Source organism: Rana temporaria, chromosome 1 (genome assembly GCF_905171775.1).
Source record: "Rana temporaria chromosome 1, aRanTem1.1, whole genome shotgun sequence".
Lineage (NCBI taxonomy): Eukaryota > Metazoa > Chordata > Amphibia > Anura > Ranidae > Rana > Rana temporaria.
The window spans coordinates 670,095,290-670,122,095 of record NC_053489.1 but is presented as its reverse complement, the minus strand read 5'-3'; the positions used below and the strand labels follow the sequence as shown (position 1 = coordinate 670,122,095).

At 48.0% G+C, this 26,806-nt stretch overlaps 1 protein-coding gene across 1 annotated transcript in view; it reads right to left on the bottom strand.

Annotated features, from left to right (window-relative positions):
- PHF24 (PHD finger protein 24) overlaps nucleotides 1-25,743 on the bottom strand; it is a 226,792-nt gene extending 201,049 nt beyond the window's left edge. The window contains exon 1 of the mRNA XM_040335603.1: nucleotides 25,557-25,743. The gene's annotated coding sequence lies outside the window, so the exon portion shown is untranslated. The remainder of the gene's footprint in view (nucleotides 1-25,556) is intronic.
- Between the last annotated feature and the right edge of the window lie 1,063 nt (nucleotides 25,744-26,806).

Below are 26,806 nucleotides of genomic sequence, written 5' to 3'. Positions count from 1 at the left end.
CTAGGCCAGGGTTGTGGGGAAGAGGCCATTGTCCTCATCAACATTATGTGACACCGGAAGGGGGGGGGGGAATCCTAAAAGTGTAAGTTCCATTTTTGGGTTGAACTCCACTTTAAATTTATCTGCCAAGTGATAGTTGCCTTGGTCAATTGTTAGGAGGTCAATTGATTTCAGTCTAATTCTGGAATTGCTGCACTTCTCACTTTTGTCGCAGGTGACCGGGTATCTGGTGACATTAGATAAGACAAGGGCATTGCAGGGACAGATTAAGAATGAATGGGATATCTCAGCCAATGGACAGGGATTTTCTTGACTCCCTTGGCCTGCTGGGAGAACCTATATATTTGGGTGGAGTCAGGTGATCAGGGTTCTGTGCCACCTGGATGGCTGTCTGGGTGGACGTGTGTTGTGCTGCCTGGGCTGCTAGACCAGAGCCTGAAGCCTATCCCGGGGGCATCTGGCTGCTAGGCTGTCTGAGGGCCTATCCAGAAGCAAGAGAGCAGCGTAGGGTTGGGACTGCGGCTTGCATTCCAACCAGAAGTGTCCGTTCTGCCGGCCGAAAAACCTGTCATGGTCAGAGGTAGAGGGGAAGCTGTCGCCACTAAGGGACCAACCACCTTATTACCAGCGACCACAGTGAGTAACTGAAGCAAGTACCAGAGCAGTATTCTCACCAACCGGGTCAGGGAATTGGGAAACTTCAGCAGGTGTCAACCAGGGACCCAGCCAGTGGAGGTGACGCTTGCAGAGCAGTCTTGTGTGCCAAGCCAGGGATGGCGCAGGCTAGTGGGGTGACACTTGAGGAGTATCTGTGAGTGCCAAGCTAGGGACCCAGCAGGGAAGTGTGGGTGACGCTTGAGGAACATACTCAGTGAGAAGATTGGAAGAGCTCAGCAGATCCAGTGGCAGTGGATCAGCAAGTCTAGTGAAAGAGACTGGGAGCTCTGTTGAGTGAGATTGTAGAAGTAAAGAAGTTTGTTATAATGTTTGGTAGAAACTGTTACAAGACTGTTGCCATAGGAGACAGCGCTCCTACTCATGCAGATGTGGTGTCTTGCTGGATGCCTTTCTTTGCATGGCTGTCTGCCTATAGAAGTCTCGGAGTCTGCCAATTAACAATGCAACCACTTAAGGGTGTCCTGGCCCTAACACTCTCTCCCACAGTTCTGTTCAAGAGACAATACATCTCTTTGTATTTAAGAAGTGTCTGGCGCCCATTAACCTAATTTGCTTTACACCCACCATAATAATAATAATAATAATAATGTCCTTGGTTGCTAGATGCAGGACCCCTTTCTTTTTTCCTTAGGGTCCCCCTATCATCCAAACCAGACCCTTATCTAGAGGTCTGGTATGGATAAAAAAGGACTCTCCCAATTTGGCTAGGGTTGTGGGGAAGAGGCCCTTGTCCTGATCAACCCGGGGTTCTCTTTGTTGAGGGCATGTGGCCTGGTCTGCTTAAGGAGGAAGTAGGGGTGCACGTTTTCTGCCCTCCTTTCCATACCATTCCTTTCCATACCAGTCAGTCTGCATGCTGGGATAAGGGCACAATGCATATTTTGGGGGAAACCCATTTTTTTATTTGCATGGCTTAATGTCATCATTTACTAGGATGCAAGTGGCAGACCTGCTAAGCATCCTTGGTTGCTGGACGCAGACCCCCTCTTTTTTCCCTTGTGTTCCCCCTTATGATCTATAACATACCATCATCTAGGATAAGGGTCTGGTATTAATGAAAAGGTAATCCCCCAATCGGGCATGGCTTGATGTCATCATTTACTAGGATGCAAGTGACTGACATGCTAAGCATCCTTGGTTACTGGACACAGACCCCCCTTTTTTCCCTTGTGTTCCTCCTTTTAATCCATAACATACCCCCATCTAGGATAAGGTCTGGTATTAATGAATAGGTAATCCCACAATTGGTCTAGGGTTGTCGGGAAAAGGTCCTTGTTCTGATTAACATGGGAACAAGATGCTTTTCGTGGTCAGGGCTTGTGGCTTGGCATGGTTCAGGAGGAAGGAGGAGTTGCACACTTGCTGCCCCCCCTTTCCAGGGCTTGTGGCTTGGTATGGTTCAGGAGGAAGAAGGGGTTGCACACTTGTTTCCCCCCTTTCCAGGGCTTGTGGCTTGGTATGGTTCAGGAGGAAGAAGGGGTTGAACACTTGCTGCTCCCTTTTCCAGGCCAGTGAGTCTGCATGCTGGGGTAAGAATAAGGGTCTGGTATGGATGAAAAGGGAATCCCCAATCAGGTCAGGGTTGTGGGCAAGAAGCCCTTGTTCTCATTGACGTGGGGACAAGGTGTTCCCCATGGTCAGACCATGTGGCCTGGTGTTGTTCCAAAGGAAGGAGAGGTGCACACTTGCTATCTCCTTTCCAGGCCAGTCAGTCTGCATGCTAGGATAAGGGTCTGGTACAGATTTTGGGGAAACCCAACTCTTTTTCTTGTAGTTTTTGAGTTTAACGTCATTGGTTGCTAGGATGCGAGTGGCCAACTAACACAATGTTCTTTATTGGTTGTTGGTTGCCTTTTGGTTGCTAGGATATATATATATATATATATAGATATATACCATTTATATAGTTTTAGTCCGACTAAAGCCCTGTGCAGACGATGATCGGATATCTGATGGAATCTAATCCGATGGATTTTTTCGTCGGATATCCGATGAAGCCGACTTTCATCAGTCTTGCCTACACACCATCGGTCAAAAATCCGACCGTGTCCCAACGGGGTGACGTAAAACTCTACGACATGCTGAGAAAAATGAAGTTTTTATACACAGAGTGCGAGTATGGCCTCAAATAAAATATAATAATAAAGGGTAAAAGCGTACCATCATCCCGGTTTGAAATGGAAAAGAGGGAGGGTGGGGACAGGGGAATAGTTGCTGAAACTAGGCCTGAGACTGCCCACTCAGTTGAATGAGGGGACTATCTCGGTACTGATAGAGCACCATACACATAATTGTATTAAAAGATTTATTATAAATAAACTTGCAAAACAAGCAAATGTACACATCAACGATTGGTCGACTAGTTTCGCGGAATACCGCTTCATCAGGAAAACCAATCTAAAAAATTGAATAATACAAAAAAAAACATGTAATATGATTCAGCAATAGGGTATGTAGAGCATAAGAAAAGTAATCTTACCCAGTAATCAATTTTCTAAGGCGCGGAGCTGGGCGGCCCTAATGGTGCCCCCCGCGGCGGACAAGGGGGTGTTTTGGTTGTGGAACTGTAATTATAGACATAGGATGTATAAACCCCATGAGACCCATACCATGGCAGAATGGGGGGGGGGAGAAAGAGGAAAAGATGGGGGGGGAAAGGGGGTGGGAGGAGAGGAGGGGAGGGGAAAAAGGGGGGGAACCATTAGGGCCGCCCGCCTCCCCGCCTTAGCAAATTGCTCACTGGGTAAGCTTACTTTTCTTATGCTCTATATATGCCGCCGTAGCGTATCTCTTTTACGCTACGCCGACGCAACGCAGAGAGGCAAGCATGGAATTCACAAAGGAAATGCTCCCAACGTTGCGCCGGCGTAACGTTAATTCGTAGGCGTAAGCCAGCCTAATTCAAAGTAGGTGGAAGTGGGCGTGATCCATTTAAATGAAGCGTGACCCCATGCAAATGATGGGCCGAATGAACCGCGCATGCATTGTCCCGTGGACGCATCCCAGTGCGCATGCTCAGAATCACGTCGAAAATACTCCCTAAGATACGTCGAACCACTGCCTACGACGTGAACGTAACCTACGCCCAGCCCTATTCACGTCCAACGTAAACGACGTAAAATACGGCGGCTGTTCCCTGGTCCATACCTTTGCATGAGTTGCGCCTCATAGATGGGGAATAACTATACGCCGGACGTAAGCCTTACGTAAACTGCGTATATTAATGCGCCGGGCGCAAGTACGTTCGGCGCATCTCATTCATTTGCATATTCGAGTCGTAAATCAATGGGAGCGCCCCTTGCGGCCAGCGTAAATATGCGCCCAGGATACGACGGCGTAGGAAAGTTACGTCGGTCGGAAGAAGCCTATTTTCAGGCGTATCTAGTTCTGTGGGCACGGTGCACAGATACGACGGCGCACATTTTCACTTACGCGGCGTATCTCGAGATACAAGTGCTACGTGAATCCGGGCCAGAGGCTTTATAGAGATTGAATGATTGTAAGGTATCCCGACATGTTTCGTCTCAAGGCTTAATCAAGGGATATATGCATCAAATGTAGAATAGTGAAAAGGCTATACAAAAACAGAAAATATAACATAGAAAATACATAAAAAATCTAATATTAATTAATTATTACCAAAGGTGCTTTCTTTTTAATGTTGAAATAATATAATTTTTTTCTTAGAAATTTACAACCGTGATTCTCGGCTTCCCCAGCAGACCATTGGGTATGGGATATGCGTACTTACATTGTACCAAGCTGGGCTGACGTAACTACTCAATAGAAATAATTCCGGGAATTCTGCTTTAAATAGTGATTGCTGCTAAAAGGGTTTCCATGTGATAAGCCTGGAGTGTTTCTAAGCCGTAAGAACTCGAGTCGGTTATTTGATTGTATAAATTTCACCACCCTGGCAGTTAGAGGTGGAATCATGTCCTCACTCTTTATGGGGCCACCTCAATGACCTTGTTTGTTCATAATGGACGGCACTTATCATTTTGTGTTGGGAAGTGGCAGGGGCACCATATGAAGCCTCTTCATCACGGCTAATCCGGTCTGCATGACCGCGCTCAGCGTGACACCGGAGGAGAGGTGATTGTGTTGTGTGAGTGTGGGAGGGTCAAGAGATCTTGAACTTCATCTGATTAAGGACAAGAGCGCTTTAGGTGTATTATGAGGACCATTAAATAATCTAACCATTAGACTTGTAAATGTAAGACGTTCTGCGAGGACAGACGTCACAACCTACATATGAGCCAGTTAAAAATAAATCGCAATAAGCGTTTATTGATTGGTTTGCGCAAACGTTATAGCGTCTACAAAATAGGGGATGGTTTTATGGCATTTTTATTATTATAATTTTTTTATTAGTAATGGCGGCGATCTGCGATTTTTATCATGACTGCGACATTATGGCGGACACATCGGACACTTTTGACACTATTTTGGGACCATTGTCATTTATACAGCAATCAGTGCTATGAAATGCAGGGATGTAGAATTAAGAAATCACATTTATAGCTAGATTCAGAGACAGTTACGCCGGCGTATCTCTGAATCTACGCCGTCGTAAATTTAAGCGTATTCTGGAAACCAGATACGCTTAAATTAGGCTAAGATACGAGCGGCGTAAGTCTCCTACGCCGTCGTATCTTAGGATGCATATTTACGCTGGCCGCTAGGTGGCGCTTCCGTTGATTTCAGCGTAGAATATGCAAATGAGCTACATACGCCGATTCAGAAACGCACGTGCGCCCGGCGCATTTTTTTACGTCGTTTACGTAAGGCTTTTTCCGGCGTAAAGTTAGTCGAACAAATAGCTGGCCTAGCCAATGTTAAGTATGGACGTCGTTCCCGCGTCGAATTTTGAAATTTTTACGTCGTTTGCGTAAGTCGTCCGTGAATGGTGCTGGAAACCAATACATCCTTGCGGCGTACTTTAGAGCAATGAACACTGGGATATGTCCACGAACGGCGCATGCACCGTTCATTAAAAACGTCAATCACGTCGGGTCACTAGTCATTAACATAAAACACGCCCCCCTGTTCATCATTTGAATTAGGCGCGCTTACGCCGGCCCATTTACGCTACGCCGCCGTAACTTAGGAGGCAAGTACTTTGTGAATACAGCACTTGCCTCTCTGACTTACGGCGGCGTAGCGTATATGCTACGCCGCCTCAAAATTAAGCCAGTCTATCTGAATCTGGCTATTAAACTTGTGTTAAATAGGAGTCAGTACACACCTGCCATCATTTGACACCTTTTGTATCTGTGTAAACATATTCTTTTGTAACTAATTCTAGAAGCTCAAGGATACATCTTTATACAAGCATTAATCACTATGGGGGAACTCTAGCAAGTCTTATAATGCATTGATAGTATGGGGGAACTCTAGCCTTTCAATTACTGTGTAAATGACACTGGTAGTGAAGGGGTTAAACACTAGGGGGGGGGCGATCAAGGGGTTAAGTGTGTCCTAGGGAGTGATTCTAACTGTGGGGGGATGGGCTACACGTGACATGACATTGATCACTACTCCCAAAGACAGGGAGAAGTAGATCCCTGTCCTGTCACAAGGCAGAACAGGGAAATGCCTTGTTTACATCTCCCTGTTCTGCAGCTCCGTGACACGATTGCAGGACACAGGCTGACATCAAGTCCGCAAGCACGGTCATGGAGCATGCGGTGGCATGCGCCCGCATGGTGGCAAATTCAAAGCGACGTACAGGTATGTTGCTTTGCACAGCCGTGCCATTCTGCCTACATATATGTACAGGCGGTGGTCGGCAAGTGGTTAAATAAAACCTTTCTGTTTTCATTACATGCCTTATTTCAGACCCATTGATCTCACTATTGGGTCTCCGTGCTTCTCTATGTAACACATGGCTGGTGGGAGGGGGACAACAAGGTTCTGTACATAGCTTCCTGAAAACATCACAGCACCCGGCCTCAGGGCCGTCTTAAATATAGATTGGACCCTGGGCAAACACTTTCTTGGGACCCCACCGAATCCGTTTATCAACTATTTGCAGGCAGCATGGGCTGAAGAGGAAGCTGCTTTGGGCCCCACAACATTGACTGGGCAGCTTCCCCTTTTGTCCTGTGTTAAGGACAGCCCTGCCCCAGCCTCAGTACTCCTCTTAAAGCCCCTTTCACACTTGTGCGACTTGTACTACGACTTAGGACGGCAAAGGCAAGTCATACCCATGATTCTCAATGCGTACCATTCATATCTGTGCGACTTCATTTTGCAGCGACTTAAAAGTAGTCCCTGCACTTCTTTGGTCTGACTTTGTTTGTGACTTGAGGTCCAGAGACCAAAAGATTACACAGACGTTACTTCAAGTCGATTTGAATCTGCGTCAAAGTCGCGAGGCAAAGTGGTGCAACTTTCAGGTCGTACAAGTGTGAAAAGGGCCTAATGCCTCGTACACACGATCGGAAAGCAAAAGTCCGATGTGAGTTTTTGAACGGAAATTCCCACTGTGTGTACGCAGCATTAGAGTAGGGTGGCCAGACATCTCCGGTTTCTGGGGACAGTCCCCGGAGCGTAACTCTGAATCTACGCCGTCGTTAAAATTTAAGCGTATTCTGGAAGAATACAGATTTGTCCCAAGATTTCAGTGGCATGGGGGGGGGGGCATCTGGTACTCTCACCCTGTTGGCAACATTTAGGGGGGGCATAAAATAAATACGGTGTCCCCAAGTGTGCTGTGTTGCTCCCCCACCCAGGGACTCCTGTGGTCCAGCCTGATCCCCATGATCCCTCTGGTGCAGGAGGCCCATATGTGTGTGTAAGAACGGTGGAAAGGAGGGGTGGTGCAGAGCATACAGCGGCTATTGGGGAAGCTTTTGGCAGGGGATACTAGGGAGCGACAGTACCTGGTACTGGGGAGATCCCTGCTCTGATGGATTATCATGGAGGCCATGAGGAAGGTGAGCAAAATCAACCGATCTACACTGTTAATGTGGGGGGGGGGGAGTAGTGTAGGAATCAGGTAGGTCAGTGTAGTGGTCAGTGTAGGAACCAGGTAGGTTAATGTAGGAACCAGGTAGGTTAGTGGTCAGTGTAGGAATCAGGTAGGTCAGTGTAGGGATAAGGTAGGTCAGTGTAGTCAGTGTAGTGGTCAGTGTAGGAATCAGGTAGGTCAGTGTAGTGGTCAGTGTAGGAATCAGGTAGGTTAGTGTAGTGGTCAGTGTAGGAATCAGGTAGGTTAGTGTAGTGGTCAGTGTGGGAATCAGGTAGGTTAGTGTAGTGGATAGTGTAGGAATCAGGTAGGTTAGTGTAGGAATCAGGTAGGTCAGTGTAGTGGTCAGTGTAGCAATCAGGTAGGTCGTTGTAGTGGTCAGTGTAGGAATCAGGTAGGTCAGTGTAGTGGTCAGGTAGGTCTGTGTAGAAATCAAGTTGGTCAGTACTACTGTACTAGTGGAAGGGACCCGGAGTGCTAAAAGTCTGACGGGGGTGCAAATTCTTGCCTGCTGCAGACCTGATGCAAGCAGTGGGCTGGCACTTGCGAGGACTTACGTTAAAGTAGAACTATAGGCAACACTTTTTATTATGGATAGAGAAAGGGAGGGTTGTAATCCCTGTAAGGTTTATTTTTTGCCATCTTTGTCCCAATGCAGAGGTTTATTTTCACTTCCTGTCTCATAGCCAAACAGGAAGTGAGCAGAAATTCCTGCAAATATAGGAAATTGCTTGATAACCCCCCAGGCCACCAGAACTAGTGTCCCCATTGGAAGATTTTCCTTCTATTTTTTTTCCTGGGGACAACCCAAAATTTGGGATTTTCTTTCACTTTCAATGATGATGGTAAACAGGACAAATAGAGAGGGTGAATCTCCCCAATGGGGACACAGACAGCAATAAAAAACTGACAGGGGTTCTAATACCTCTTCACTCTATCCAAAACAAAAAAAAAGTTTTGCCTTTAGTTATACTTTAATATCAAAATCATGCCTTGATTGGTGGATGTCATTCTGGAGGAGTGGGAATTCCTAGGAAGACTACATGACCTTCCTAGATAATGCACACACGTGATTCTCATCCTTCATTATTGAACTGATTTTTTTTTGGGTGAAATGGTAGAGGTACAATGTACCCGTTATCGATTCACATAGGGAGGGGCGGGATCTGGGGGTCCCCTTGTTAAAGGGGGCTTCCAGATTCCGGATGAGCCCCCCACCCACAGACCCCCACAACCACCGTGCAAGGGTTGTGGGGATGAGGCCCTCATCCCCATCAACATGGGAACAAGGTGTTTTGGGGGGTCAGGCCCCAAAGCATCCTCCCCATGTTGAGGGCATGTGGCCTGGTACGGTTCAGGAAGAGGGGGGCACTCTCTTGTCCCCCTCTTTTCCTGCGGCCTGCCAGGTTGTGTGCTCGGTCAAGGGTCTGGTTGGGATTTTTGGGGGGACCCCTATGCCATTTTTTTTATTTTGGCTCAGGGTTCCCCTTAAAATCCATACCGGACCTGAAGGGCCTGGTATGGAATTTGGGGGGACCCCCACATGTTTATATTTATACCAGACCCAAAGGGCCTGGTAATGGACTGAGAGGGGGGGGGGCATGCCGTTTTTTTTAAATGAGTTTTATCTGTATTGCCGGGACCCGACAATTCATTAATAGCTGCGAGTAGTTTTAAATTACTTTTTTTCCTTTAGAAATGTGATTTTGTGCAGGGACTGTTCTAAACACGGGAAATATGTGCTACTTTACAGGCATACTATAGACACCCCCCAGGTACGAAATTTAAAGGAATATTTCATTTTTATTGTTTCACTTTAAGCATTATTACAAATACTGCTCCCGAAAAAAAATGCTTTTTTTAAAACTTTTTTTTGCATTGATACATGTCCCGTGGGCCAGGACCCGGGTCCCCAAACCCTTTTTATGACGACACCATGCATATAAGCCTTTAAAATGAGTACTTTTGATTTTTTATGTTCGTGTCCCATAAATGGTGTTCCACGGCTTTCCAATTTACCACAAACACTGCATAATGTTCGCTATTCGACGAACAGGCGAACACCCGATGTTAGAGTCAAACATCGGGCTCATCCCTACTGTTTTGTAATACATTAGTAAAAAAAAAAACAAAAAACAGATTGCTAAAATAAATAAATAATAAAAATAAATAAATCATCACATGCTCAACTGTTTTATCAGACTAGCAGCTACTGTATTTATCAGCGTATAACGCGCACTTTTTTCCCCTTAAAATCAGGGGGAAATCGCGGGTGCGCGTTATACGCTGATCCGCTGTCTCTGAGCACTGCCGCCGACATATACCGAGCTCGGTACACTCGGGTATGCTCGGCCGCACTCGGCAACGCTCGCGGTCACGCCCTGTGCGGCCTCCTAGACTTTATGCGAGAGGAGCCGAGCGTGGCCGAGCATAGCCGAGTGTACCCGAGTGTACTGTGCTCGGTATATGTCGGCGGTGGCGCTCAGAGACAGCGCGGGAGAAGCGGGGAGGACACCACCGAGGCTGCAGACGGACGCCAGACCGGACAAGGCCGCCGATGGACGCCGGGCAAGACACTGACAAAGTAATTCTTTTTTTTTCAGGAATTTCCCTTCTAGAGTATGGGTGCGCGCTATACGCCGGTGCGCGCTATAGGAAGATAAATACGGTAAATACCACAACTGAACCATAGAAGAACCTCTGTGAAGTGGGGGAACCAACACCTCCTTCCCAGGAGCCTCTATACAGCCCTATGTCTTATTAGATCTCTATATCGCCATTATCTTGCCCACCATTGTGGAAAGTCTGATGTACCCTTTAACCACTTAAGCCCCGGACCAATATGCTGCCTAAAGACCCAAGGGGTTTTTACAATTCCGCACTGCAACGCTTTAACAGACAATTGCGCGGTCGTGCGACGTGGCTCCCAAACAAAATTGGCGTCCTTTTTTCCCCACAAATAGAGCTTTCTTTTGGTGGTATTTGATGACCTCTGCGGTTTTTATTTTTTGCGCTATAAACAAAAATAGAGCGACAATTTTGAAAAAAATGCAATATTTTTTACTTTTTGCTATAATAAATATCCCCCAAAAACATATATACATTTTTTTTCCCTCAGTTTAGGCCGATACGTATTCTTCTACCTATTTTTGGTAAAAAAAATCGCAATAATCGTTTATCGGTTGGTTTGCGCAAAATTTATAGCCTTTACAAAATAGGGGATAGTTTTATTGCATTTTTATTTTTTTTACTACTAATGGCGGCGATCAGCGATTTTTTTCGTGACTGCGACATTATGGCGGACACTTCGGACAATTTTGACACATTTTTGGGACCATTGTCATTTTCACATTGTGAAAATGACAGTTGCCGTTTGGGAGTTAAACACAGGGGGCGCTGTAAGATTTACTGTTCACTTAGTGTGTGTTTACTACTGTAGGGGGGTGTGGCTGTAGGACTGACATCATCGATCGAGTCTTCCCTATAAAAGGGATCACTCGATCGATACGCCGCCACAGTGAAGCACGGGGAAGCCGTTCTTCAGCTCCGGGGAGCGATCGCGACGGAGCGGCTATAAACGAATAGCCGCGCCGTCGTACCGGATCGTTCCCCGAGGCTTACCGACCGCCGCATGTAGCGGGGGGGGGGGGGGGGGTCCCGATCGGACCCCCGACCCACATCTAGGCAGGGACGTACAGGTACGTTGATGTGCCTGTCCGTGCCATTCTGCTGACGTATATCTACATGAGGAGGTCGGCAAGTGGTTAATGTCTAATCTTCAAGGAACATTCACTGGAAGCCAAGAGAACATTAATAGAGGTGGAAAATTGTTTCTAACATGTAGAGGATGGAGGATTTCATGGGGAGGTTTCCTAGCTGCGGGAACCAGAGACATTTCCAAACATTTCCACCGAGACCTTTTCACAACTCCGGATTCTCCCCGCACAACAAAAGAAAGTGTTGGCATCTATGACATCATCCTCAGCCCCCCCCCGGTGTGGAGCTGCAACCAGTCCGGGTGATGATTGTCGTGCGGCAAATTAAATGCAGAGAATGGATATTATGTAACCGCATTCCAGAGCATAACGTCTCAAACTCCATGACATGTTTACATCGCTCAACCGTTACTCCAGCCGCCCACCTCCCCTCCAAGAGAACACATGACTGATTCTGTATCTCATGACATCCCCATCACTAGATGTACTGAGATCTACATAACCGATTATAATAGCTCCAATTATTTTTTTAAACATGTTTTTTACCATCTACCAGGGGCGGACTGACCATTTGGGCTCTCGGGCACTGCCCGAGGGCCCCGTGCCACTAGGGGGCCCCATCAAGGTTGCCGGCCTCTGGAAAACCAGGGACAGTATGTAAAAATCTGTGTTTTTTTTTACATCTGTCCCTGAAATGTCCCTTACCGACATCCTTTTGGTCTAAAAATCCAGAGATTATAGCTGCCCCGCCTCTCCAGTACCTTTTCAGTGTGTATGTATAGTGGCCCAGATTCAAGAAGCAATTGCGCCCGTGTAACCATGAGTTACACGGCGCAATTGCTTACTTGCTCCGGTGTAACGAGTGCTCCTGATTCAGGAACATCGTAACGCCGACTGCAGCCTAAAATCTGCGTGGCATAAGGCTCTTATGCCACGCATATTTTAGGCTGCATTCTTGCGATGACCGCTAGGGGGCGCTCCCATTGTGCTCAGTGTATAGTATGCAAATTGCATACTAACACCGATTCACAATGTTGCACGAGCCCTGCGTACGCAAGTTACGTCGTTTCCGTACGGCGTGTTTAGCGTAAGGCTGCCCCTTCTAATAGTAGGGGCAGCCAATGCTAAAGTATACCCGTCGTTCCCGCGTCGCGAAATTTGAATTTCACGTCGTTTGCGTAAGTGATTCGTGAATGGCGCTGGACGCCATTCACGTTCACTTGGAAGCAAATGACGTCCTTGCGACGTCATTTGCCTCAATGCACGTCGGGAAAGTTTCCCGATGGAGCATGCGCTCTACGCTCAGGCGCGGGAGCGCGCCTAATTTAAATGATTCCCGCCCCCTACGGGATCATTTAAATTGCGTGCTCTAGCGCCGGGCAATTTTGCCGGAGCGCCCGCGCAATTCACGGAGCTTCTGCTCTGTGAATCAAGGGCAGCAGAGCAAATTTGCGGGGGCGCAGGGCTATTGCCCGGGGGCCCCATAATCTCCTATTGCCCGGGGGCCCCACAATCTCCTATTGCCCGGGGGCCCCATGAGTTGTCAGTCCGCCCCTGATATCTACAGCTCATGGTACATTGCCCATAACGTATTGGTGGTCAATGAGAGAAGGGCCAATCTTACATCGGTGGTCAGAGAGACAAGAGCCAACCTTACATTGGTGGTCTGTGAAATAAGAGCAAGCCTTAGATTGGTGGGCAATTAGAGAAGTGCCAACCTTACATTGGTGGTTAGTGAGAGAAGTGCCAACCTTACATCAATTGTCATTGAGAGAAAGGCCAACCTTACATTGGTGGTCAGAGAGACAAGAGCCAACCTTACATTGGTGGCCTGTGAAATAAGAGCAAGCCTTAGATTGGTGGTTAATGAGAGAAGTGCCAACCTTATATTGGTAGTGTGTGAAAGAAGGACCAACCTTACATTGGTGGCTAGTGAGAGAAGGCCCAACCTTACATTGGTGGTCATTGAGAGAAGGGACAACCTTACATTGGTGGTCTGTGAAAGAAGGGCCAACCTAATGTTGGTAGTCAATGAAAGACGACCCAACATTGCATTGGTAGTTAATGAACAAAGGGCCAACCTTTTAATGGTTGGTGGTCAGTGAGAGAAGCGACAACCTTACATTGGTGGTCTGTGAAAGAAGGGCCAACCTTACATTGGTGGTCAGTGAGAGAAGGGACAACCTTACATTGGCGGTCTGTAAAAAAAGGGCCAACCTTACATTGGTGGTCAGTGAGAGAAGGGACAACCTTACATTGGTGGTCAGTGAGAGAAGGGACAACCTTACATTGGTGGTCAGTGAGAGAAGGGACAACCTTTCATAGAAGGGCCAACATTGCATTGGTAGTTAATGAACGAAGGGCTAATCTTTTACTGGTGGTCAATGAGAGAAGATCTGACTTTACATTGGTGGTCAGTTAGAGAAGGGCCAACTTTTCATTGGTAATCAGTGAGAGTAGGGCCAACCTTACATTGGTTCTCAGTATGTCAAAGGCCAACCTTACAGTGGTGGTCTGTGAAAATCATGCCTTGCTACACTTGTGGTCATTGAGAACATTGCCTATTACAATGGTGACACTGATCACCATTGTAATAGGCAATGTTCTCAAAGACCACAAGTGTAGCAAGGCATGATTTTCACAGACCACCACTGTAAGGTTGGCCTTTGACATACTGAGAACCAATGTAAGGTTGGCCCTACTCTCACTGATTACCAATGAAAAGTTGGCCCTTCTCTAACTGACCACCAGCTCCCTTGGGGGACAGTTGGAAGAATGCTACCTACCTTGGTAGTCAGTTCCCCTTACAGAGAGCTAACATCATCATTGGTGCCAGTGGTTACCTCTGTGAGAAACCAGTGCAGAAGTTTCACTGGTTCCATGGCACTGGCTCTGTGGCATGACATTAATGCCTCGTCATATTTAGGTATGAGATCTACCAAAGCTCACTACTCAAGGATCTCGTAAAGCATTCTGGAGAAACTCTAGGGTTCCACAAACCCTGGTTGAGGAAATCTGCCCTAAAGTGTTACCCGGCCTCAAGCTTACCTTCACCCTCCCAATCCACTTAGCACCCTTGCACTCCTCCACTCTCCTGCTCTTATAATTAGGCCTAGCAGAGTGTACTGGGCTTTGGGCATCATTTTCCTACTCCCACGATAACTTTCTTTTAAGGGTGGACATCTCCCGACTAGGAGAGAATGTTCAAATAGATAAATGAGGCATAGGTAATCAAATCGGCAACACCACATCCCGGTATATAAAAAACAAAAATTTGTGGGAACGGGTAACAAGCCCTGGGATTTTTAAGGTGTTTATAGTAGGAAATAGATCCAAAACAATATAGTAAATAAAGAAATAATTTATTAATACATATAATATTTCATAAAAGGAATACAGAACATTGATGATCTCTGTGATAGTTTGGCGGCTTTGAAAAAAAGCAGCAGTAGAACCTGTTAGGGGATGCCCGACATGTTTCGCTCAAGGAGAGAGCTTCATCAGGAGCAATACAACAGGATAGACTACAAAATAAAAAAGAGAAGAAAATAATACATAAACATAGGGCATTGTAGATAATGCCAGGAATTATGGCAACATTGGAAAAACCGGTGTTGTTACAATAAAAATACAATGTAGTTGTGTACTATTTAGTTTATGTAGTCCACAACTACATTGTATTTTTATTGTAACAACACCGGTTTTTCCAATGTTGCCATAATTCCTGGCATTATCTACAATGCCCTATGTTTATGTATTATTTTCTTCTCTTTTTTATTTTGTAGTCTATCCTGTTGTATTGCTCCTGATGAAGCTCTCTCCAGATCCCCTACTCAAGGTAGAAGTAACAGCAATGGGAAACGTCTGTGAGCTCTTATGCAGAGGCTAGGAATGCACTATTGCAGTACAAAAACACAAGTTCCATGTAGTGTGGCACAGTATTGAAACGATGGATGTAAATTTCTCCAACACCCGGTGACATGCATGCAGTTTGTGAAGTTCCTCCACCTGAAAATTAAAGCTGGCTATAACCCAGCCTCGGCCTTTAGTTTCCCCAGGGATCTCAGATCCGGAGTCCACAGCGTCACGATCAATAAACCTCAGTCGCTCCAATAGAGGGAGTGTATGAAAAAAGAGGACGCATATAGCGTAATAACGTACGGTATCAAAATGTATTTAAAAATAATCTACTTACAGCAGAAACGATAAAAACAGCCAGTGTTTTAAAATGTGAAAATGCCGGCCGGCATGTAGGAGCCCTTCCTCCCGAGCGTGGTGACGTCACTGACGTAGCCTCCCAGACGCGTTTCGTCACAAAGCGGACGTTATCAAAGTCTCCCAGACGAAACGCGTCTGGGAGGCTACGTCAGTGACGTCACCACGCTCGGGAGGAAGGGCTCCTACATTTTCACATTTTAAAACACTGGCTGTTTTTATCGTTTCTGCTGTAAGTAGATTATTTTTAAATACATTTTGATACCGTACGTTATTACGCTATATGCGTCCTCTTTTTTCATACACTCCCTCTATTGGAGCGACTGAGGTTTATTGATCATGACGCTGTGGACTCCGGATCTGAGATCCCTGGGGAAACTAAAGGCCGAGGCTGGGTTATAGCCATCCGCTTTGATTTCTTACCTTCTGGTAAGAGGCTTTAATTTTCAGGTGGAGGAACTTCACAAACTGCATGCATGTCACCGGGTGTTGGAGAAATTTACATCCATCGTTTCAATACTGTGCCACACTACATGGAACTTGTGTTTTTGTACTGCAATAGTGCATTCCTAGCCTCTGCATAAGAGCTCACAGACGTTTCCCATTGCTGTTACTTCTACCTTGAGTAGGGGATCTGTTCAACTATTTGTCTTGGCGCAGCTTTTTGTTTTTTTAAAGCTAAAGAAGAAGTCGCTGTGGGACTAGGCTTGTGGACACATGGCAACAAACAGCACAGCGCTAATCCGCTGGACCTGTGAGTAAATATTCTGAGGACAACCCACCAAAACAGGAAAGAGGTGATGGAAAAAAAAATTCTGCTGAAAAATTTAAATTCCTTTATAACCCCCTTGCTGCCCACATATGCATATGTGTGTCTGCAAAGAGGGTACGCTTTAATGCCCACATGATGCACAAATGCATTCATGGGTAGCAGTGCTTTCTATGCTGAGAGTGCCCCCCACTGTGAGCTCCCAGCACTGTGACCAAGCTGTCAGAGACAGCTTTTGGTCTCTGCTTATGTTCAGTAGCTGGCAATACCAGCTCCTGATCATGTGACCCCTATGACAGACATAGGCATAAAGATCCTGCTATAGGGATGCCAGAGCTGAGTGGGAAAGGGTTAAGCGACACCCTATTGTATATAGATATTTACATCACAGCCCCCCCCCCCCATTTAAAAGTGGTTGCAATATCCTTAGTCCCCCTTCACATAACAGTGCCCCTTTCCATCGCAGTGCACCTTTACATCACAAAACCCCATTCACATTACAGTGCCCCCTTTCCATCGCAGTGCCCCCTTTCCATCGCATAGTACCTTCAAATCACAATACCTCTTCACTTCTTAGTGCCCCTATCTATCATAGTGCCCCCTTTCCATCGCATAGTACCTTCACATCACAACACCCCTTCACTTCACAGTGCCCCTATCCATCATAGTGCCCCCTTTCCATCGCATAGTACAGTACCTTCAATTCACAAAACCCCTTCACTTCACAGTGCCCCAATCCATCGCAGTGCCCCTTTCCATCACAATACCCCTTCACTTTACAGTGCCCCAATCCATTGCAGTGCCCCTTTCCATCACAATATCCCTTCACTTCACAGTGCCCCTTTCCATCGCAAGAGCACCTTCACATCACAAAATCCCTTCACATTACAGTGCCCCTATCCATCGCAGTCAGTGCCCCCTTTCCATCGCATAGTACCTTCACTTCACAGTGCCCCTTTCCATCGCAGTGTACCTTCACATCACAAAATCCCTTCACATTACAGTGCCCCTATACATCGTAGTGCCCCCTTTCCCTCGCATAGTACCTTCACATCACAATACTCCTTCACAGTGCCCTTATCTGTGGTAGTGCCCCTATCCATCGCAGTGCCCCTTTCCATCACAATACCCCTTCACTTCACAGTGCCCCTTTCCATCGCAAGTGCACCTTCACATCACAAAACCCCTTCACATTACAGTGCCCCTATGCACCGCGGTGCCCCCTTTCCATCGCAAAGTACCTTCACATCACAATACCCCTTCACTTCACAGTGCCCCTTTCCATCATAGTGCCCCCTTTCCATCACATAGTACCTTCACATCACAATACCCCTTCACTTCACAGTGCCCCTTTCCATCATAGTGCCCTCTTTCCATCACATAGTACAGTACCTTCACATCACAAAACCCCTTCACTTCACACTGCCCCTATACATCGTAGTGCCCCTTTTCCCTCGCATAGTACCTTCACATCACAATACTCCTTCACAGTGCCCTTATCTGTGGTAGTGCCCCTATCCATCGCAGTGCCCCTTTCCATCACAATACCCCTTCACTTCACAGTGCCCCTTTCCATCGCAGTGCCCCTTTCGATCACAATACCCCTTCACTTCACAGTGCCCCTTTCCATCGCAAGAGCACCTTCACATCACAAAACCCCTTCACATTACAGTGCCTCTATCCATCGCAGTCAGTGCCCCCTTTCCATCGCATAGTAACTTCACTTCACAGTGCCCCTTTCCATCGCAGTGTACCTTCACATCACAAAATCCCTTCACATTACAGTGCCCCTATACATCGTAGTGCCCCCTTTCCCTCGCATAGTACCTTCACATCCCAATACCCCTTCACAGTGCCCTTATCTGTGGTAGTGCCCCTATCCATCGCAGTGCCCCTATCCATCGCAGTGCCCCTTTCCATCACAATAGCCCTTTACTTCACAGTGCCCCTGACCATCGCAGTGCCCCCTTTCCATCGCAGTGCACCTTCACATCATAGTACTCCTTTCCATCACAGTACCCCTTTACGTCACAGTGCCCCTTTATATTGCAGTCCCCTTCACATCACAATACCCCTTCACGTCACAGTGCCCCCTTACATTACAGTGCCCCTGTAGTTTGCAGTCCCCCCTTACATTACAGTGCCCCCTCACATTGCAGCCCCCCTTACATTACAGTGCCCCCTCACATTGCAGCCCCCCTTACATTACAGTGCCCCTGTAGTTTGCAGTCCCCCCTTACATTACAGTGACCCTGTAGTTTGCAGTCCCCCCTTACATTACATTGCCCCTGTAGTTTGCAGTCCCCCCCTTACATTACAGTGCCCCTGTAGTTTGCAGTCCCCCCCCTTACATTACAGTGCCCCTGTAGTTTTCAGTCCCCCCCTTACATTACAGTGCCCCTGTAGTTTTCAGTCCCCCCCTTACATTACAGTGCCCCTGTAGTTTGCAGTCCCCCCCTTACATTACAGTGTCCCTGTAGTTTGCAGTCCTCCCTTACATTACAGTGCCCCTGTAGTTTGCAGTCCTCCTTTAAATTGAGGCACTTATTAGCCTGGGTTGTCCTCTCCCCGGTCTTAGGCCTGGCCACCCCTGTCATCCTCACAGCAGAGCAAGGGGTGGGCGGTGCTGCAGATCTTGACTGACAGCAGGAGCTGACCAACCTATTATGTTAATAAACGGGTGATTACCGCTTATTAGTTTGAAAAGGCTCCCGCTGTCTGTTCATATTGGCAACACCTCCTCCCTGTTGTCTTATTTGTTAATTAAAAAAAGTGTATTTTTTCCCAAAAAGGTGTGCTTGTAAAACGGCTGCGCAAACTCGGTGTGACATAAAGTATTACAACGACCGCCGTTTTATTCTCTAGGGTGTTAGAAATATATACTGTATGTATATATACATATATATGGGGCCAGATTCACAAAGGACTTACGACTGCGTATCGCCATTTACGCCGTCGTAAGTCCGAAAGTGCGCCGTCGTATCTATGCGACTGATTCATAGAATCAGATACGCCTCACTGTTGCCAAAATACGACCGACGTAAGTCTCCTACGCCGTCGTATCTTGGGTGCATATTTACGCTGGCCGCTAGGGGCGCTTCCGTAGATTTCCGCGTTGAATATGCAAATGAGCTAGATACGCCGATTCACGAACGTACTTGCGCCCGGCGTATTAATATACGCTGTTTACGTAAGGCGTACGACCGGCGTAACTTTACCCCTCATAAAGCAGGGGTAAGTCATGTTAAGGTATGGACGTCGGAAACGTCAGAACAGCGTCGTATTTTACGTCGTTTGCGTAAGTCGTACGTGAATGGGGATGGGAGTAGGTTACGTTCACGTCGACTAAGTATTGAGCCGGCGTAACTTAGGGAGAAAATTTGACGTGATACTGAGCATGCGCGTGCATGCGCCGTACGTTAGGCGCGTCATTTACGTGGGGTCACGATTCATTTCCATACAACACGCCCCCTACCAGCCTACTTTGAATTACGCAGGCTTACGCCGGCCCATTTACGCTACGCCGCCGCAACTTACGGAGCAAGTGCTTTGTGAATACAGCACTTGCCTGTCTAAGTTGCGGCGGCGTATCGTAAATAGGATACGCTACGCCCGCACAAAGATGCGCCCAGATACGTGAATCTGGCTCTTTATGTTTGGGGGTTTTAAGTAATTTTCTAGCAAAAAAAAATGTTTTTAACTTGTAAACACTGAATCTCAGAAAGAGGCTCGGTCCTTAAGTGGTTAAAGGAAACTGTGCTGACTGAAAAATGGAGGCTGCCATTCCAAAACTCTCCAACTGAAAATGCTAGTTGTCTGGCTGTCATGCTGATTCAACGGTGTCAATGCTGCCATTCATTTATATGTTCCAATACACTCAACACAAGGCGAAATCAGACCCATCCCAATGCACGGTGTGGGTTTTATCATGCATTAACACATCTCATAGGTGTGAAGACAGCCATGGGGGGGGGGGGGGGTCAATGCTTTTAGAGTGCTTGAAGTGTTACATATCTGAGGACAGCCAGACGGAGTGAGGAAGGGGGGTCCGGGGGAGCTTCAGCACAGGATGAAGACGTGGGGGGGGGTAACAAGAGGGGATGACAACAACAGTATTTTGCCATACATCCAAAGCACTTGAAAATCTTAATGCCCGGGGTGGGGGGGTGCATTGAAATTTTGCTATGGGGCCCCACAATTCCTAGCTACACTCCCGGACAGCAGCAGGTAGAGGCGGCTACGACTGGTTAAAGTGGCGTCACCCCAGTGGGTGTAAGTGAAGAATTCCAGGGAATGATGAAATGCGTAGATTCGCCTTTTATCGTTATATCAGCAAAGAAGCGTGAACGCCATGGACGGCTTTCACCTGAAGAGTGTGAAGGAGTTTTATCACTTGGTGGGTGTGGGTGTAGGAGGTGGGTGTCAGGGATGGTGATGGCACAAGGGCTCCCTGGCGTGCCACAAATTTTTTTATCGGCGACGTTTCCTGAATATTACACACTTTTTATGGCCGTTTTGTAACAACGCACCGTAGACGGGAATTACTGCTTAATGGGGATCACACTAAATTAGGAATGCCGAGACTTCCATTCAGAGAGGATATAGCTAAGGGCATCACAGATGTATCCATACCTGCCTAGCCCCCCCCTCTGCCGCTATCACCCACAATCTATTCTTAAAGGGGCACTCCACAGAAAACTGCCCCCCCCCCACCGTATGCATAGAGAATGATTAGCTTCTTCATTTATTAGAAATGTATCACTGGCGTGATCTCCTCATCGGTCCTCCCAGGGTTTCCTTCCACTGGATTCCCACTCCTCCTCTTGCTGTAGCAAGGATAGTCTCACTTCCCCTGCTGCGTTCTCTTGGGAATATGAAAAAAAAAATAGAGAGAGGCTCCCTCCATCTTAAAAACAATGGCTGGAGCTGGGAACTTGATGATGAAACATTGTCTGTGAAAGAGAGAAGCAACGAGTGACACAACGAGTGACGCAACGAGTGACGTAACCAGTGACGCAACGAGTGACGTTACTTGCAACCGTCAACCAAAAACAGGAATGATACATTTTGGGTGGGCGGAGGCCATAACAATGTATAGAGAGTTCTCCCATCACATCAGAGCCCCCATTACATCAGAGGTCCCCCATCACATCAGAGTTCTCCCATTACATCAGAGGTCCCCATCACATCAGAGGTCCCCCATCACATCAGAGGTCCCCATCACATCAGAGGTCCTCCATCACATCAGAGGTCTTCCATCACATCAAAGTCTCCATTCACATCAGAGGTCCCATTCACATCAGAGCCCCCATTCACATCAGAGGTCCCCCATTCACATCAGAGGTCCCCCATTCACATCAGAGCCCCCATTCACATCAGAGGTCCCCCATCACATCAGAGTTCCCATTCACATCAGAGGTCCCCCCATCACATCAGAGGTCCCCCATCACATCAGAGGTCCCATTCACATCAGAGGTCCCCCATTACATCAGAACCTCCATTCACATCAGAGGTCCCCCATCACATCAGAGCCATTCACATCAGAGGTCCCCCCATCACATCAGAGGTCCTCCATCACATCAGAGGTCCCATTCACATCAGAGGTCCCCCATTCACATCAGAGGTCCCCCATTCACATCAGAGCCCCCATTCACATCAGAGGTCCCCATCACATCAGAGGTCCCCATTCACATCAGAGGTCCCCCATTCACATCAGAGGTCCCCATTCACATCAGAGGTCCCCATCACATCAGAGGTCCCATTCACATCAGAGGTCCCCCATTCACATGAGAGGTCCCCCATTCACATCAGAGCCCCCATTCACATCAGAGGTCCCCCATCACATCAGAGGTCTCCCATTCACATCAGAGGTCCCCCCATCACATCAGAGGTCCCCCATTCACATCAAAGCCCCCATTCACATCAGAGGTCCCCCATCACATCAGAGCCCCCATTCACATCAAAGGTCCCCCATCACATTAGAGGTCTTCCATCACATCAGAGGTCCCCCATTCACACCAGAGGTCCCCCATCACATCAGAAGTCCCCCATCAAATCAGAGCCCCCATTCACATCAGAGGTCCCCCATCACATCAGAGCCCCCAATCACATCAGAGCCCCCAATCACATCAGAGGTCCCCCATCACATCAGAGCCCCCATCACATCAGAGCCCCCATTCACATCAGAGGTCCCCCATCACATCAGAGGTCCCCCATTCACATCAGAGCCCCCATTCACATCAGAGGTCCCCCATCACATCAGAGGTCCCCCATCACATCAGAGCCCCCATTACATCAGAGGTCCCCCATCACATCAGAGGTCTTCCATCACATCAGAGCCCTCATCACATCAGAGGTCCCCATCACATCAGAGGTCCCACTTCACATCAGAGGTCTCCCATCACATCAGAGCCCCCCTTCACATCAGAGGTCCCCCATCACATCAGAGGTCCCCCATCACATCAGAGCCCCCCCCTTCACATCAGAGCCCCCCCCCTTCACATCAGAGGTCCCCACCACATCAGTGGTCCCCATCACATCAGAACCCCCATTTACATCAGAGGTCCTCCATCACATCAGATATCCACCCATCATATCAGAAGCCCACACACATTGCATTAGAGTCCCTCTTCACATCAGAAGTCCCCATATCACATCAAAGGTCACTCATCAGAGGTCCCCCCAGCATGTCAGGGTTCCCCCTTCACATCAGAGGCCCCCATCACAACAGAGGCACCCCCTTCACATCAGAAGTCCTCCCCCCCTCTTCATGTCAGAGTTTCTCAACACATTAGACGTCCTCCATCACATTATGGGTCCCCCAATACATCATAGGTACCCCTTCATCACAGAGTCCTCCACTCACATCAGAGTCTCCCCTATATATGAGAGCCCCCATCACATCAGAGTACCCCATGACAGAGTCTATACATTACTCCAGAGGCCCCTGTACATTAGAGCCCCTTGTCACATTAGAGCAGCCCATGCCAGAGTCTCCCCATCACATCAGAGCCCTCCATTAGAGTCTCGCCTATACATGAGAGCCCCCATCACATCAATGTACCCCCATCACATCAGAGCACCCCCATCACCACAGATTCCTCCCATCCATCTCTGATACAGGGCAAACTGGGTCTCATGCTCACTGCACTCCGAGGGAACCCAAATGCTGCCCCAGGACACCCTGGTTGAGAAACGCTGGTATAAAAGACCTGAGCCTGACTCAAAATGGAACAAGCATGATGCCAGTAAAAGCTGAAGTCTTATATTCTGTCCTGCAACGGATCCCAGGTTGTAGCCGGGATCCTGGTAGCCCCCTCGGAGCCTGCACTCTTCAAGTACACCTGGACAGCCATCACCAGCCTCCTCTGGAAAAATACCAATTTTCTGGCTTTGAAAAAACACATGAACCACAGAGTATGCAAAGTGGAAAAAAAATCAAGAGTCGTGATTTGTGGGCTTGTTCTAGGTTGGTGACCTAAGAAAGCCTTGACTGCCAGAAAATTGTCATCTTCTGGAGGAGAATGATAAACCACACAGACCCAGAACTGGGTGTATGAAAAACCGATGCCCTATGCACATGCCAAGCGGTCCATAGGTTAGGGTGACCAGACATCCCCGATTTCCAGGGATAGTCCCCGGAATGAAGGCAGGGGATACTGAGGAGCGGCTGGTTGTCGGGAACAGTACCTGTGTGCTGGGGAGAGCCCAGCTCCGATGGATTATATTGTCGACCTACACTGTTCATGTGTGGGGGGGGGGGGGATATGAGTAGTGCATGACTCAGGCAGGTCAGTGTAGTGGTCAGTATAGGAATCAGGTAGGTCAGTGTAGTGGTCAGTGCAGGAATCAGGCAGGTCAGTGTAGTGGTCAGTATAGGAATCAGGTAGGTCAGTGTAGTGGTCAGTGTAGGGATCAGATAGATCAGTGTAGTGGTCAGTGTAGGTATCAGGTAGATCAGTGTAGGAATCAGGTAAGTCAGTGTAGTGGTCAGTGTAGGAATCGGGTAGGTCAGTGTAGGGATAAGGTAGATCAGTGTAGTGGTCAGTATAGGAATCAGGTTGGTCAGTGTAGGAATCGGGTAGGTCATTGTAGGGATAAGGTAGGTCAGTGTAGTGGTTAGTATAGAACGCAGGTAAGTCAGTGTAGTGGTCAGTATAGGAATCAGGTAGGTCAGTGTAGAAATCGGGTAGGTCAGTGTAGGAATAAGGTAGGTCAGTGTAGTGGTCAGTGTAGGAATCAAGTAAGTCAGTGTAGTGGTCAGTGTAGGAATCGGGTAGGTCAGTGTAGGGATAAGGTAGGTCAGTGTAGTGATTAGTATAGGAATCAGGTAGGTCAGTGTAGGAATCGGGTAGGTCAGTGTAGAAATCAGGTAGGTCAGTGTAGTGATCAGTGTAGGAATCAGGTAGATCAGTGTAGTGGTCAGTGTAGGAATCAGGTAGGTCAGTGTAGTGGTCAGTGTAGGAATCAGGTAGGTCAGTGTAGTGGTCAGTGTAGGAATCAGGTAGGTCAGTGTAGAGATAAGGTAGGTTAGCGTAGTGGTCATTATAGGAATCAGGCAGGTCAGTGTAGTGTTCAGTGTAGGAATCAGGTAGGTCAGTGTAGTGGTCAGTGTAGGAATCAGGTAGGTCAGTGTAGGGATAAGGTAGGTCAGTGTAGGAATCAGGTAGGTCAGTGTAGTGGTTAGTGTAGGAATAATGTAGGTTAGTGTAGTGGTCAGTGTAGGAATCAGGTAGGTCAGTGTAGTGTTCAGTGTAGGAATCAGGTAGGTTAGTGTAGTGATCAGGTAGGTCAGTGTAGGAATCAGGTAGGTCAGTGCAGTGGTCAGGTAGGTCAGTGTAGTGGTCAGGTAGGTCAGTGTAGGAATCAGGTAGGTCAGTGCAGTGGTCAGGTAGGTCAGTGTAGGAATCAAGTTGGTCAGTACTACTGTACTAGTGGAAGGAACTCGGAGTGCTAAAAGTCTGGTGTGGGGGGGTGCAAATGTCTTGCCCTGTCCCGGCGCTGACACCCCCACACTACACCACTGACTGCAGATATAATTGGAGGAAAATATGCGTATAAAATACTTTACCGTTTGCCAATAAAATAAAAATTGTCCCCGGATTTGATTTTTACAATCTGGTCGCCTTCCCATAGGTTGGCTGTATGAGTCTAAGGCACGAGTATGGGGGGTAGATGGTCATGCCATGGGGTCGCCTTCACTCACCCTGCTTGAGTTTTCAGAGGGGTCCGTCAGAGTCTAATTCATCCAGCGCTCCCTTCTCTGTTCCATTGGCTTCTGCAGCCCGGTCTCCGGGAATCCTTACTCCATCCCGCCTCGGCGGTCCCACCAGTGCTCCTCCAGATGGTCCCCAATCTTGTGGCACCGTCGCAGCCCCCCCACCCCCTCTATATAACAGATAGAACTTATTAGGGCGAGATCTGATATCCCCGCTGCCCCCCCACCCTGAGACGCTGAGCAGACCCTCGATGATGCTGCCGTGTGCAGGGCTGCCACCGAATGATTCTCATTTGCGCAAGGAGAAAACCTGCTCTGCGTTAACCAGTTACGCTCCCAGGGGCTGCAGAGCACTTAGCCGACGTATGTCCCCCCCCATCCTCCTCCTCCTTCTTCTCATACTCTGCAGGGTTAACGAGGCTGACGTTAGATGAGAAGTACCCCCCCCAGCCTCTCCCCACCTCTTCCAAGCATTGTCAGTGCCCCTCCTATAGCATCTCCCTGTCTCTCCCTGCCTTCTCCAAGATGTAAGGATGCAGCAGAGAGGGACCAGGGCTCATGGAGCGAGCGGGCCAAGCTGGCCCAGTGAGGGGCGTTGTGTACATGCATGCCCCCGCCAGGCTGTCACACGCATCCAGCTGTGCTGTAATTGAAGCCGAGCCGCAGGATTTATAGATGCAGCTTGTAGGAGAATGTAGAGGGGAAGGATGCCTGTGAGCCCTGCAGAGCGTTACAACCCCCCCCCCCCCCCACACACAGGTGCTGCGCTACATACACGGGCATCTCCCACCCAGCGGGTGGGCAGAAGCTCAAGTTTAACCCTCCTTAATTCTGCACCTCCTCTCCTCTTTAATCGTCATGCTATTGACACTATTAAATAATAAATATAATTCTGTTTTTATGACATATCAGACAAAGTGACGTCATCGAGGAGACACTGTGCTTCTCTATGCAATGCAGGCAGATCTTGGTTTCCCCCCCCGCCCCGCCCTCAGTACTCCTCTCAAGCACCCTCAGCCCTGATGCTGGTCCGTCTGAAGGAGTGGGGGTGGGCGGGGCTCTTGGGAGGAGTTATGCAAATATCTAAATGGCCAGCTGGACCAGTGTCAGTCTGGAGGAGTGGGCGGGCTCTTGGGAGGAGTTATGCAAATATTTAAGTATCAGGATGGGTTAGTGTCAGTCTGGAGGAGTCTGATGTAAGCAGTGGGCGGGCGCTTGGGAGGAGTTATGCAAATATT